We start from the raw sequence: 15273 nt of genomic DNA on the forward strand, positions 1-15273 counted from the left end.
CTCTTAACATTTCCAAATCGAACGTTCTGCTCATTGATGAGGGTCTACTTCAGAGATATGTCTCTCGTCCAAGTGCGGCCTTCAGCGTCTGCTGTTTGGACATTAAGTTTATGAATGACCTCCGTCGTTTAGCAGCAACAAACAGTAGACATCTCCTCCAAAGTAACAGGGCTGGCCTTGTGGACTAGCAGCTTAGATCCCTCGACACTGTGCAGCGTGTTCAATACGTAAGGTTTACCACGCCTCTCGCATTCCCCATGTGGCACAAATGTTCCCGGTTCCGATTAGCCTCGCCCATTGTATGTTGATAGCGATGGGATCCTTTGTCTGTACTGGGATGTTATTTAAAGTTCACTATTCCTCTCTTGCCCTCTCATGCCAGCGTTGTGGAGTGGGCTTATTCTATTTGCCAGACAGAGTTACGGCACTTTTTGTTTGCTCCCAACTGAAAGTCTCATGCCGCTGCCTGACGAGCCTGACTGGACTGCTTTTGCATGAATATGCGCCAGTCTCTATGTCAGCCCCACTCATGTTATCAGACATTCCACCGCTATTATCACTTTCTGCACTTCTTTTTTTGAATCCAGTTACATCCTCCGCTCCTTACCCCTTCCACATATACTATAGACGACACATTACAAATGTTTCGAACCTCCAACCCCATTGAACACAAGTTGCCCCAGATCATAAGGCATCGTGTGTGGAAAGCACTGCATGCTGGTTATCTCGACACCAGCGTCCTGTCCACCTGGTGTGTCACTGTCAACGGCAAACATGTCAACAAGTTTCGCCGCGCGGGATTAGCCGGGAGGTCTAAGGGGCTGCAGTCATGGACTGTGTGGCTGGTCCCGGCGAAGGTTCGAGTTCTCCCTTGGATACTTTAGGTTAAGTGGTGTGTAAGCTTAGGGACCGATAACCTTAGCAGTTAAGTCCCATAACATTTCACTGACATTTGAGCATTTGAACATCAACCAGTTTCGCTTGCTCCGCGTCCGCCTCACTGACACACCCCTCCGTGTTCACTGTGGTGTAGACGACACAGACGTTCATTGATTCCCATGTGGTCCGTCGTCTGACATCTGGACGCTCCAGCAGCCTATCTTGGCTTTCCTTACCGGAGAGACACCTTCTCAGATCACTTACCTGACGCTTTTATTCCCAGATGTGATTCTTTAACCGCAACAAAAACCAATGCTGTGAATTGGATACGCGGTTCTACGGTCCACTACCCTTTTGGCCCCGACGAGAAATCAGACCTACGTTACTGAACGTGCCTTAACGATCCACACTGCACTTGTTCGCAACCCCAGAGACAAGCAGTTCTTTCCAATTTTCTATAGAGCGCTTTTCATGAGACGCCTTCGAGCTGAAACGTTCAGGCCACGATATGCTTACGCTGATTTTGCCGACATGATGTTCTGAATGCACTACAAATGGAATACTCATCAAAATCTCGAGAAGACACGTTTGGATGTTCTGCCAATCGGAAGGCTCTAGCGCCTGGATTTCTGGTACATAAAATAATTTAATTAAAAAATTAAAATATATAAATAAACAAAAGAAAATAAAAATATACATACAAAAAGAGAAGAAACAAAAAACACAAAAAACACAAAAAGCCCAAAAAATGAAATAAAATAAAAATACAAAAGCCCGCACACAACTACTTCTGATTTCATTGCTACTCTGTATGTTCTTCTCCCCTACTTTCTTCCTTTCCTACACCCTTGTAGTACATCTACGTCTACATCTACATGACTACTCTGCAATTCACATTTAAGTGCTTGGCAGAGGGTTCATCGAACCACAATCATACTATCTCTCTACTATTCCACTCCCGAACAGCGAGCGGGAAAAACGAACACCTAAACCTTTCTGTTCGAGCTCTGATTTCTCTTATTTTACTTTGATGATCATTTCTACCTATGTAGGTTGGGCTCAACAAAATACTTTCGCATTCGGAAGAGAAAGTTGGTGACTGAAATTTCGTAAAAAGGTCTCGCCGCGACGAAAAACGTCTATGCTGTAATGACTTCCATTCCAACTCGTGTATCATATCTGCCACACTCTCTCCCCTATAACGTGATAATACAAAACGAGCTGCCCTTTTTTTGTACCCTTTCGGTGTCCTCCGTCAATCCCACCTGGTAAGGATCCCACACCGCGCAGCAATATTCTAACAGAGGACGAACGAGTGTAGTGTAAGCTGTCTCTTTAGTGGACTTGTTGCATCTTCTAAGTGTCCTGCCAATGAAACGCAACCTTTGGCTCGCCTTCCCTACAATATTATCTATGTGGTCCTTCCAACTGAAGTTGTTCGTAATTTTAACACCCAGGTACTTAGTTGAATTGACAGCCTTGAGAATTGTACTATTTATCGAGTAATCGAATTCCAACGGATTTCTTTTGCAACTCATGTGGATCATCTCACACTTTTCGTTATTTAGCGTCAACTGCCACCTGACACACCATACAGCAATCTTTTCTAAATCGCTTTGCAGCTGATACTGGTCTTCGGATGACCTTACTAGACGGTAAATTACAGCATCATCTGCGAACAGTCTAAGAGAACTGCTCAGACGGTCACCCAGGTCATTTATATAGATCAGGAACAGTAGAGGTCCAAGGTCGTTTCCCTGGGGAACACCTGATATCACTTCAGTTTTACTCGATGATTTGCCGTCTATTACTACGAACTGCGACCTTCCTGACAGGAAATCACGAATCCAGTCGCACAACTGAGACGATACCCCATAGCTCCGCAGCTTGATTAGAAGTCGCTTGTGAGGAACGGTGTAAAAAGCTTTCCGGAAATCTAGAAATACGGAATCAACTTGAGATCCCCTGTCGATAGCGGCCATTACTTCGTGCGAATAAAGAGCTAGCTGCGTTGCACAAGAGCGATGTTTTCTGAAGCCATGCTGATTACGTGTCAATAGATCGTTCCCTTCGAGGTGATTCATAATGTTTGAATACAGTATATGCTCCAAAACCCTACTGCAAACCGACGTCAATGATATAGGTCTGTAGTTAAATGGATTACTCCTACTACCCTTCTTGAACACTGGTGCGACCTGCGCAATTTTCCAATCTGTAGTAATAGGTTAGTTGTTTGGGGCTAGACATAGATAGGCGACAACGCCTGAAGAGGTGCATTTTTTTCTTTTTTTTTTTTTTTTGTTAGGACGCAAGTGGCGATGGCAATTACATTTTTTTTGTTTTGTAGTTTCCCTTTCCTGACCAGGAGTGAAAAAATAAATAAATAAAAAGAAATAAGAGCTGCAAGTCACCTGCCGAACTTCCCCAGATGGTGCCTCCCGGCCAATCATTTCATTTCACTAACACCGCAGAATACTGTTGCCTAGGTGGGATGTACTATTCACATATTAAGAGCGACGTCTCATGTTAAGAAGGCACTGATACTGCTGCTTTAACAAATATACACCATTAAATTTCCTCCTTACTATGGAGTCTTCTGGAAAATTGGTTATTCTTCGTGTTTTAGTGCTCCTGTTAACACATAGCGATTAAAAGGCTATCGCGCTGGACTGATTTGGAACCACTCTATCGAATGACACAGAAAATTCCGTTTTTAAAATGATTTTCTTCTTAATGGATAACGAAGCGACGAGTTTGGTCGGCAGTGGGTATCATATTAAAGAGGTGATGTGCAGTATTCATTTGTGCCATCTCCACCTACAAATTACAAGAATGAAATTGGAAATATGTACCAAACTAGCAGAGAAAATGCATCTTGCGAGCTAATATCCCAAAGATGTTCGGGCTCACATGTGGTTCCTCTTCGTCGAAATGCCTTGGCTCAAACTCGTCTAGAGGTTGAACCGCACGTGTCGCATTACACGGGCTAAATGAGACACTTGTGACGCTTTTGTTAAATTGTCTGCCTGAGGACAAGTTTGCGAAACACAAAGTTAACATAACATACACTCCTGGAAATTGAAATAAGAACACCGTGAATTCATTGTCCCAGGAAGGGGAAACTTTATTGACACATTCCTGTGGTCAGATACATCACATGATTACACTGACAGAACCACAGGCAGGGTAGTTGACTTACACCTTCTAGAGCACGTTGGGTGGCACGGGATACATGCGGACGTGCATTGTCCTGTTGGAACAGCAAGTTCCCTTGCCTGTCTAGAAATGGTAGAACGATGGGTTCGATGACGGTTTGGATGTACCGTGCACTATTCAGTGTCCCCTCGACGATCACCAGAGGTATACGGCAAAGTGTAGGAGATCGCTCCCCACACCATGATGCCGGGTGTTGGCCCTGTGTGCCTCGGTCGTATTCAGTCCTGATTGTGGCGCTCACCTGCACGGCGCCAAACACGCATACGACCATCATTGGCACCAAGGCAGAAGCGACTCTCATCGCTGAAGACGACACGTCTCCATTCGTCCCTCCATTCACGCCTGTCGCGACACCACTGGAGGCGGGCTGCACGATGTTGGGGCGTGAGCGGAAGACGGCCTAACGGTGTGCGGGACCGCAGCCCAGCTTCATGGAGACGGTTGCGAATGGTCCTCGCCGATACCCCAGGAGCAACAGTGTCCCTAATGTGCTGGGACGTGGCGGTGCGGTCCCTTACGGCACTGCGTAGGATCCTACGGTCTTGGCGTGCATCCGTGCGTCGCTGCGGTCCGGTCCCAGGTCGACGGGCACGTGCACCTTCCGCCGACCACTGGCGACAACATCGATGTACTGTGGAGACCTCACGCCCCACGTGTTGAGCAATTCGGCGGTACGTCCACCCGGCCTCCCGCATGCCCACTATAGACTTAGAAAAAGCTTTGGACAATGTTGACTGGAATACTTTCTTTGAAATTCTAAAAGTGGCAGGGGTAAAATACAGGGAGCGAAAGGCTATTTACAATTTGTACAGAAATCAGATGACAGTTATAAGAGTCGAGGGACATGAAAGGGAAGCAGTGGTTGGGAAGGGAGTAAGACAGGGTGGTAGTCTCTCCCCGATGTTATTCAATCTGTATATTGAGCAAGCAGTAAAGGAAACAAAAGAAAAATTCTGAGTAGGTATTAAAATCCATGGAGAAGAAATAAAAACTTTGAGGTTCGCCGATGACATTGTAATTCTGTCAGAGACAGCAAAGGACTTGGAAGAGCAGTTGAATGGAATGGACTGTGTCTTAAAAGGAGGATATAAGATGAACATCAACAAAAGCAAAACGAGAGGATAATGGAATGTAGTCGAATTAAGTCGGGTGATGCTGAGGGAATTAGATTAGGAAATGAGACACTTAAAGTAGTAAAGGAGATTTGCTATTTAGGTAGCAAAATAACTGATGATGGTCGAAGTAGAGAGGATATAAAATGTAGACTGGCAATGACAAGGAAAGCGTTTCTGAAGAAGAGAAATTTGTTAACATCGAGTATAGATTTAAGTGTCAGGAAGTCTTTTCTGAAAGTATGTGTATGGAGTGTAGCCATGTATGGAAGTGAAACATGGACGATAACTAGTTTGGACAAGAAGAGAATAGAAGCTTTTGAATGTGGTGGTACAGAAGAATGCTGAAGATTAGATGGGTAGATCACATAACTAATGAGGAAGTATTGAATAGGTTTTCGGAGAAGAGAACTTTGTGGCACAACTTGATCAGAAGAAGGGATCGGTTGGTAGGACATGTTCTGAGGCATCAAGGGATCACCAATTTAGTGTTGGAGGGCAGTGTGGAGGGTAAAAATCATAGAGGGAGACCAAGAGATGAATACTCTAAGCAGATTCAGAAGGATGTAGGTTGCAGTAGGTACTGGGAGATGAATAAGCTTGCACAGGATAGAGTAGCATGGAGAGCTGCATCAAACCAGTCTCAGGACTGAAGACCACAACAACAAACAACAATAAACGTTAAATTCCTTTTATAAAACCAATACAATTTCCTTCTGTCACTTTCATTAGCGTTGCACCAATGTCTTTTCTGATAAATAAATAAAGAACAAAACTAACTATTATGCACTAAACGTTACAACAAATATTCTGTTAGCTAATGATTCAATAAGGTGTCATGCTGTCATCGTTCAATGTGTTTTGTGTGGAGGAAATGATGATCTGATGCTTAACTGAAATTACTGATAATTTAAATTTACTATATATTTTAAACAAATAAAGTCACAAAGTGGATATTTACAACGTTCGTCATTTTAATGATGCCTTTCTATATAAAATCTCGATCGTTAAAATCGACCAAATCGTTCAGACTTGACCATTCAGGTCATTGTTACAAAACTTGTTAATTTCACTTTAACATTAAATTCTAAACTATTTTAGATTTGATCAATATTCAAGTTTTATTGGGATCACCATGAAAATTTACGGAGGATGGCAGATTAAAATTACTGTGGCTTCATTCCCTGCGTTACTACAGAATTAAATAGTTTCCATAAGTGTTTTCCTTTATGTCCGAGCTTATGTCCGCCATATTTAACACTGCTACGTCTTCTCGGCCAGAAAAGCCTTCTACTGAGTTTCCCTGTGACGTAGGTTCTCGACTGTCTCACTCGCACACTACAGCGCTTAGGCGTCAATAGACAATAGACGCCTGTGAGTTTCCCCATCTCATGGTGAACCTGCGCCCAGCTCACAATCTGATGACTCTTATGTGGGTTACATTGTATATCTGATAGCTACGATAGTGGTAGCGTTATCAATAGGTGTCTGGAAACTTTAGATCAGCTAGTGCATGCGGAATGTAGACTGGATATAGCTAGATGAGACCAACATCTCGAACAAGTTTCTACCTGTGTTGATGTGACATGTCGCATCTATTTGTATAAAGAGGTCTGTCAAGATTGCAGAGTACATTCATGTGCTCGCAGTGGATCTAAAACAGTTGGGGGTTGGGTTTGGGGCGTTATTGTTATTGATTGATTTCGAGCAGTGGACCAAACAGCTAGGTCATTGGTCCCATCGGATTAGAGAAGCATGGGGAAGGAAGTCGGCCGTGGTCTCTGATAGCAACCATCCAGGCATTTGCCTGGTGCGATTTAGGGAAATCACAGAAGACCTAAGTCAGGATGGCGAGGTGCAAGTTTGAACCGTCATCCTTGTGAATGTGACTCCAGTGTGCTAACCACTGCGCCACCTCTCTCAGTAGGGTTTGGAGGAAGGTGGGGAGAAGGGGGGGGGGGGGGGGGGGCTAACCTCAAAAGGTGACACATACTGTTTACATGTGGAAATTTGGCAACAATGCAGGTTGTCCTTGGAGTGATACTGCATCAGTACTTACGATGAAGTCTCTTTTACTGCTGCCATGCAGTGATTTCCATACACACTCGCCAACCAGGTAAAAACAGTGTGGACAGTGTTAGTGGACTTGGACTGCAACATCAAAGGCATGAGACATTAGGCGATTCAGCACCAGATACACCACGTCCCCCCCCCCCCCTCCTACCCTCCTTAGTTTCTAAACATGGCACTCATTAGAGAAGCTACTGTTATTATTAATATACTAACATCAGGTCTCAAGAAAACGAATAAAACTAGGCATTTGTTAAAGATAATACCTTCTGAAAAGTGAGATTTTTGTCTGACCGAAGAAGACATATATTAATAGAATGTGATAAAAGCCCAACGACAATATTACACCATGCAATATTTTGAAAATTAAGGCTTTCTTTCCTCCTTGCATTGCTTTTGATCCACTGAGTAGGTTCTAGATCCATAGTTAAATGTGTTTCCCATTGCCTTCGTCTTTGTAAAATGGAACTTTAAAGTTTCTTATGCGCCATTATATATAATCCGACGTTGCTGTTGTCGTGTCCTTCAGTCAGAAGACTGTTCTGATGTGGCTCACCATGGCAGTCGATCCTATGACAGCCTTTTTATCCACGCATAACTATTGCAACCTACAATCATTTTATCCTGGTTCCTGTACTCAAGCCTTGGTCTCCCTGTACCATTTTACCACCTCCCACTGAACCCCCCACACTTCCTTCCACTACTATATTGACAGTGGCTTGATGCCGCTGGATGTGTCGTATTAACCAGTCTCTTCATTTGGTCATGTTGTTCCTTAACTTTTTTCCCCAGTTCGATTCAGTATCTCCTCATTTGTTATTCGATCGATTCATGTGATCTTCAGTGTTCCTCTAGAGCATCACGTTTCAAAAGCTTCTATTTGTTTCTTGTCTCAACCACTTATCGTCCACGTTTCACTTCAGTACATAGCTACACTCTAGACAAATACTTTCAGGAAAGATTGCTGTATTGTATTAGACGACAAAAAATTCTTCATTTTCAGAAAAGCTTTTTATTCTTGTTGCCAACGGCCTTGACGCAATGGTAACACCCATGCCCGTCAGATCACCGAAGTTAAGCGCTGTCGGGCTCAGCTGCTACTTGGATGGGTGACCATCTGGTCTGCCGAGCGCTGTTGGCAAGTGGGGTGCACTCAGCCCTTGTGAGGCAAACTGAGGAGCTACTTGACTGAGAAGTAACGGCTTCGGTCTCGTGAACTGAAATACGGCTGATGTGCTGACCACATGCACCTCCATATCCACATCCACATCCAATGACGCCTGTGGGCTGAGGATGACACGGCGGCTGGTCGGTACCGTTGGGCCGTCGTGGACTCTTCGGGCGGAGTTTATTTTTTTACTCCTATTGCTAGTCTGTGCTTTACATCATATCTACTTTGGCTATCGCCAGGTATTCTGCTGCCCAAACAGCAAAACCCATAGACTTGTTGTATTCACCAAATGAATTTGGCGCTCAACCTAAAATGTGCCAGGAAGCGAACCCACTACCAAATAAAAGTGGTTACTATATGTAGGTGGCGTGCTTGCACGGCTCCAACTAACTCGTCACAAGGCAAAATAAGCTAAAACAGAAACAACATTGGCAATACTGTAAGTCACAAATACGAATTATTTATCACACGCACAAAAATACTCATCTTGAAGTTGATGGTAATCCGTGGCACGGCTGTGAAGGTTATGAACTGTGGTCTAACCTAACTCAGTAAGAGTTGGGTAACTAAGCTGCAGAAGTTCAGTCATGGACTGCTGTCGGTTGGCGTTCTGTTACACCAATGAGCAGAACTCAAGGATGAAAGTGACTTTCACCTTATGTTACTGCCAAGTAACAGCTCGATGAAGCTTTGACCACGCATAGAAAGACTTGAAACAGTATAGTGCACACTTTCAAAAAATGTTAATGGTGGCCTTCAACTACGTACCCTTAGACTCGGAGTTGAAATATTAAAAGTTTCGCTGGTTTCGTTGTCTAGGGGCTGGGATACATAGTTTCCGCATTACAAGCAAATACTGCTGAGTCTATAGTATATGAATACACACATGATTCGAATGGTCGAAGGTTCCTATCACTCGGACATTGCTAATTTCGAATGTAGCATAGAAATTTATAAATGAAAGATTGCAATTAAATAAAATATGGAGGTACTATTTTAACGACTTTAAATGATGAGTTAGATAGCAGAAGTACCTTTAAGAATGCCATTTAGTACTGTAAAACACTTATTGGTGTCGATGGTCCAGCAATTGAATAAAATATAATTTGAATAATAGGAAAACAATAGATTCCTACTTCACGTAATTAGTTATGAAAAACAGTATAGCTCGTGATATATGCACTTGTAAACGCATACCACATCTTCACTGCAGAAGCCACGGAAATCTCACAAGTGCACAAATCAGCACTACGTAATATTTCTGTCTCCGGCAATCATGCGCAAACTCTGAACACTCTCCACGTGTTTCCTGCGACCGACCATCGCGCCTTCCCGTCCAGCACTCTCCTGTGTCCTCTGCGACCCGATGCTCCTCCCCCACTTCCATGCAGTCCCTCCACTGACTTCGGTAGTCGCCTGCCGCAGTAACGAGCGCTGTGATTGGCTAGAGCGCTCCCGCCATGTCTCCAAGCCAACGCACATTCAAAAAACATATTGAAACACATACGAAATACTGGATTTACATTTAAATAACTTGAAATTAAACAAATATTCCTACGGCTGGTCCATAAACACGCTCTAACATACATTATTAAATACATAAACAACTTAAATAAACATATATCAAAGGAACAGAAACAAAATGAAGCCAGTAGCCTAATGTCTGTGTGCTTTGTAAAGCACAGTAAATACACTCCTGGAAATGGAAAAAAGAACACATTGACCCCGGTGTGTCAGACCCACCATACTTGCTCCGGACACTGCGAGAGGGCTGTACAAGCAATGATCACACGCACGGTACAGCGGACACACCAGGAACCGCGGTGTTGGCCGTCGAATGGCGCTAGCTGCGCAGCATTTGTGCACCGCCGCCGTCAGTGTCAGCCAGTTTGCCGTGGCATACGGAGCTCCATCGCAGTCTTTAACACTGGTAGCATGCCGCGACAGCGTGGACGTGAACCGTATGTGCAGTTGACGGACTTTGAGCGAGGGCGTATAGTGGGCATGCGGGAGGCCGGGTGGACGTACCGCCGAATTGCTCAACACGTGGGGCGTGAGGTCTCCACAGTACATCGATGTTGTCGCCAGTGGTCGGCGGAAGGTGCACGTGCCCGTCGACCTGGGACCGGACCGCAGCCACGCACGGATGCACGCCAAGACCGTAGGATCCTACACAGTGCCGTAGGGGACCGCACCGCCACTTCCCAGCAAATTAGGGACACTGTTTCTCCTGGGGTATCGGCGAGGACCATTCGCAACCGTCTCCATGAAGCTGGGCTACGGTTCCGCACACCGTTAGGCCGTCTTCCGCTCACGCCCCAACATCTTGCAGCCCGCCTCCAGTGGTGTCGCGACAGGCGTGAATGGAGGGACGAATGGAGACGTGTCGTCTTCAGCGATGAGAGTCGCTTCTGCCGTGGTGCCAATGATGGTCGTATGCGTGTTTGGCGCCGTGCAGATGAGCGCCACAATCGGGACTGCATACGACCGAGGCACACTGGGCCAACACCCGGCATCATGGTGTGGGGAGCGATCTCCTACACTGGCCGTACACCTCAGGTGATCGTCGAGGGGACACTGAATAGTGCACGGTACATCCAAACCGTCAGCGAACCCATCGTTCTACCATTCCTAGACCGGCAAGGGAACTTGCTGTTCCAACAGGACAATGCACGTCCGCATGTATCCCGTGCCACCCAACGTGCTCTAGAAGGTGTAAGTCAACTACCCTGGCCAGCAAGATCTCCGGATCTGTCCCCCATTGAGCATGTTTGGGACTGGATGAAGCGTCGTCTCACGCGGTCTGCACGTCCAGCACGAACGCTGGTCCAACTGAGGCGCCAGGTGGAAATGGCATGGCAAGCCGTTCCACAGGACTACATCCAGCATCTCTACGATCGTCTCCATGGGAGAATAGCAGCCTGCATTGCTGCGAAAGGTGGATATACACTGTACTAGTGCCGACATTGTGCATGCTCTGTTGCCTGTGTCTATGTGCCTGTGGTTCTGTCAGTGTGATCATGTGATGTATTTGACCCCAGGAATGTGTCAATAAAGTTTCCCCTTCCTGGGACAATGAATTCACGATGTTCTTATTTCAATTTCCAGGAGTGTATTTGAGCAATTTCTTCATGACTAGTATATATCTGATATAAACAAAGACATAGGCGAATAAATATATCTATAATCATGCTGCTACCTTTTTTCGTGTAACTGTGGAATATTTATGGTCTGACACGATCAATAGTAATCGGCCACTTTGACCTCCAATAACTCGCGTACTATTCAAGTTACATGCCTGTAATTCATACCAGTTTAGGTTTAGACTAATAGCTTTCTAAAGACATGTCGACCGAGGAAATGGGATGAACCGTTTAGATTTTGGAAATTCGTTGCTGGGTGTTACTTGTATAATTTACAGTCAGATGCTAAACTTTAAACTAATAAAGATATTGAAAATGTAATTAGACCATCAGAATCGTCGTGCAAATAATGGTAATGTACATGTTTCTTTTTAGGGTATCATGAATCCTCTGGCTATTATTAATTTGTACATGAACTGTGAAACGCCTGCCATTGTGGTTTCACAAAGGCCGCCATCTTTGGCACTCCCGGCGTACAAATCTCCTTCATCGACACAAAGCCCATTCCTCGTCGCAGCGCCAGCGTGGAATTCGCAGCCTGGGCCACGCGCTGGGGCTGCCCGCCCCTCTCGCTCCGGCTGAAGTCCGGCACCACGCGGTCGCTGACGAGCCCCGACTTGCCGAGCATCCCGTGCGGCCACACCAACTCCCAACTTAGGTTATTTTCAGGGCGCCACAACTCGCCTGTTACCTCACAATAGTACGGAAGGTAAATGAAAGAAATAGGCAATGAGACAAACAGAAATGACACTTTTATTTAAAGACAATAATTACACTGAAGTCGCCGCAATTCAAGATGGTCCACGAGACATTTCAAAAGTTGGGACATGCTTCTTAATAGGGCGTGCGATCGTCACGGACGGCAGTGCATGTTCTGCAGAGTGCCCCCATACTGGCCACAAGATTGGTGAGGAGTCCTTGCGGTAGGGCTTTCCATTCGTCCACCAGCGCGATTTGGAACTGCTGGGTTGTCATTAGTGCAGGTTGTAATGGTACTTGAATTACGTAACCATTACGGCATCTCAACTCAACCTGTCGATACCAGCAATATTCTACTGTGTTTCTCTAAAATAGTTAACATATTTCTGTGACAACATTCAGATTTGATTTCATTAATGTAGAGGTACTTCGATACATCGATATGTATATATTGCAATGATATTATTCTTATGTGTATTCTTTCTTTCGACGTACTTGTAACTCTGGTTTTTGGACGCATAAGCGGTTATTGGGGAGTGAAGCTTTGCTCGTCATGTTAAAAAGACGCAAATTGCAGTCAGTTTATGAAATGTGAACTTAAACAGTGGGGAAGATATTTTCAAGTATGCTTTATATTGTGAAGTGTTGCTTTGGAATGAGTTACGGAATATTACAACAAAAGTATTAAAAAAGAAATTCGCTGTGCTGATTACTTTTTTACACCACCATTGTCCTAACTTGCAAAAGTTTAATCTTCAAGAATGGTCTATGAAACACATCTATAAAACAGTGTAACACCTACGCCTCTTTGCATCCGAGCTTGGAACGATCACTACCTAGATTTTCGACCATTGAGCCATGAGTTCACAACGAGACCAGCGTGGGAAACACGAAAAGATGAGTGCCTGGTTTATCCATTATTTCAAGAAATGACTTTATTAACGGTGCTCTAATGGCATCTGTCACATAATATAACTTTGTTGTTTCCCGAAAATGCAATATTTAGCAGCGTGAGCAACACTACAATCATAATTAATTTTTGACCTTTGTTGTGGTAGGGTTGTTAGAAGGTGGATGTGCTGAAATACGTGTCCCTACTGCACCTCACTTGTGGTCGATGGAATTTAAATCAGGGGAAAGGGCGGACCAGTTTATTCGCCGAATGTGCTTGCATTCGAAGAGTTCGTCCACCTCCGCTGTTCGGTGTGGTCACAGATTGTCAGGACCTTATGTACCCCTGGAAAGTCGTACATGAGAAGGGAGTACAGTGTCACAATAACGTTGACCAGTGGGAGTATAGTGTTCAAATGTGTGGAGGTCAGTAAGCCCATGCTACACAATGCCTTCCCACACCGCAACACCTGCTTTTATGTATGCCGCAGGAAGCCTAGTTCAACGGCTTTGCCTTCTGGGGGAGGTCGACTGCATGCTGCAACATATACAGAATATTAGTTCAGTCTCAGAAAAAATCTTTAATACAGAGTAGTTAACTTCGAAGGCGTCCATCTTGTAACATTCTCTGGCAGCACGCATCCGAAGTGAAAGTTAAAAGAACATTTCGATGTATAATGCTTACTGTAACAAATAATTTATATGTATTTCTGTTAATTGAATTTCAAAAGGACACTTAATTGTGTGAGGAAAAGTTTAATTACGAATTTCGCTATTATAAATGATTATTCGAAGAGTGTGAAATACTATCTGTGGTGGAGGATGTGAACACCGCCACAGAAGAAACGATATGTAATGAGAAATGACAAAGACTGAAGAAGAATTAGTTAAGATATAAATAGGCAATATATTGTAATAGAATCGCTTGTCCTCTGCACGGACTGAATGGGAGACGAACCCGTGATGTTGCATTAGACTCTTACGTAGTCTTCATTTGTCATAAGTCGACGATTGGCGCCATTTGTAGCTGGGATTGTAAAAGGTGTGTAAAGATTTTAATTCTGTTAAAATGTATTTATTTAGTAAAATCTGTTTGTCACAATTACTGCAAAGTTCACACCGGACATTACCCATTTTATTTAAGAAATTTCAACATCTCATTGGATATCGCTGGCGGTGCGGAGCTGCGCCTCGAGCAAGCAGTCTGCACCAGCTGCAGATTTAGATACACGATCGCTCTAACGACCACATCCTAAAAACGGTACAGGTAGAGGTGAACGAAAATAAAAAGTGTTTCTTTTCACAGCATTCCAGACGCAGAATAAAAAGAAATAGCAGATTTTATCTTGTGCATTCACAGGTCGATACAAGCTGCAGCTTTTGTAAATTGTAATTTTACATTCAAAAAAAGTGATACATTCTGAAAATGTCGTAAAGTGTATTTAAAACTGGATAATTTTCATGAGAGCTTAGCTAGTCGGGGTATGGTTCAAAAGGCTCTGAGCACTATGGGACTTAACATCTATGGTCATCAGTCCCCTAGAACTTACAACTACTTAAACCTAACTAACCTAAGGACAGCACACAACACCCAGTCATAACGAGGCAGAGAAAATCTCTGACCCCGCCGGGAATCGAACCCGGGGACCCGGGCGTGGGAAGCGAGAACGCTACCGCACGACCACGAGATGCGGACATAGTCGGGGTATACCCAGTAAACAAACATCCACTGCAACTTGAAAATGTTTGCTAAGTTCCATGGACAATAATATTTTCATTCTAGCACAAACAGCTTTAGTACTTAAATAAAAGTAAAACTTCAATCATTATTTTGGGAATGATGAAACAAATTCATTTTTATTTATCTGCAACAGAATATTTCATACGTAAAGTAATAATCACAAATGAAAAAATTATTGCAACCTTTCATTTCCTATGTCCATCCATGTATGTGTTAAGTTCAATCTGAACGGTTTCCCAATCAAATTAAACGCAAAAAGCAAAAAAAGTTTAAAACCAGACGGTGAACTCCAGAATAATTAAAACAGACAGAATCACATTAAAATGTCCACATGAGGGACGATATATAATG

The sequence above is a fragment of the Schistocerca gregaria genome, chromosome 3, assembly GCF_023897955.1.
Source record: "Schistocerca gregaria isolate iqSchGreg1 chromosome 3, iqSchGreg1.2, whole genome shotgun sequence".
NCBI lineage: Eukaryota > Metazoa > Arthropoda > Insecta > Orthoptera > Acrididae > Schistocerca > Schistocerca gregaria.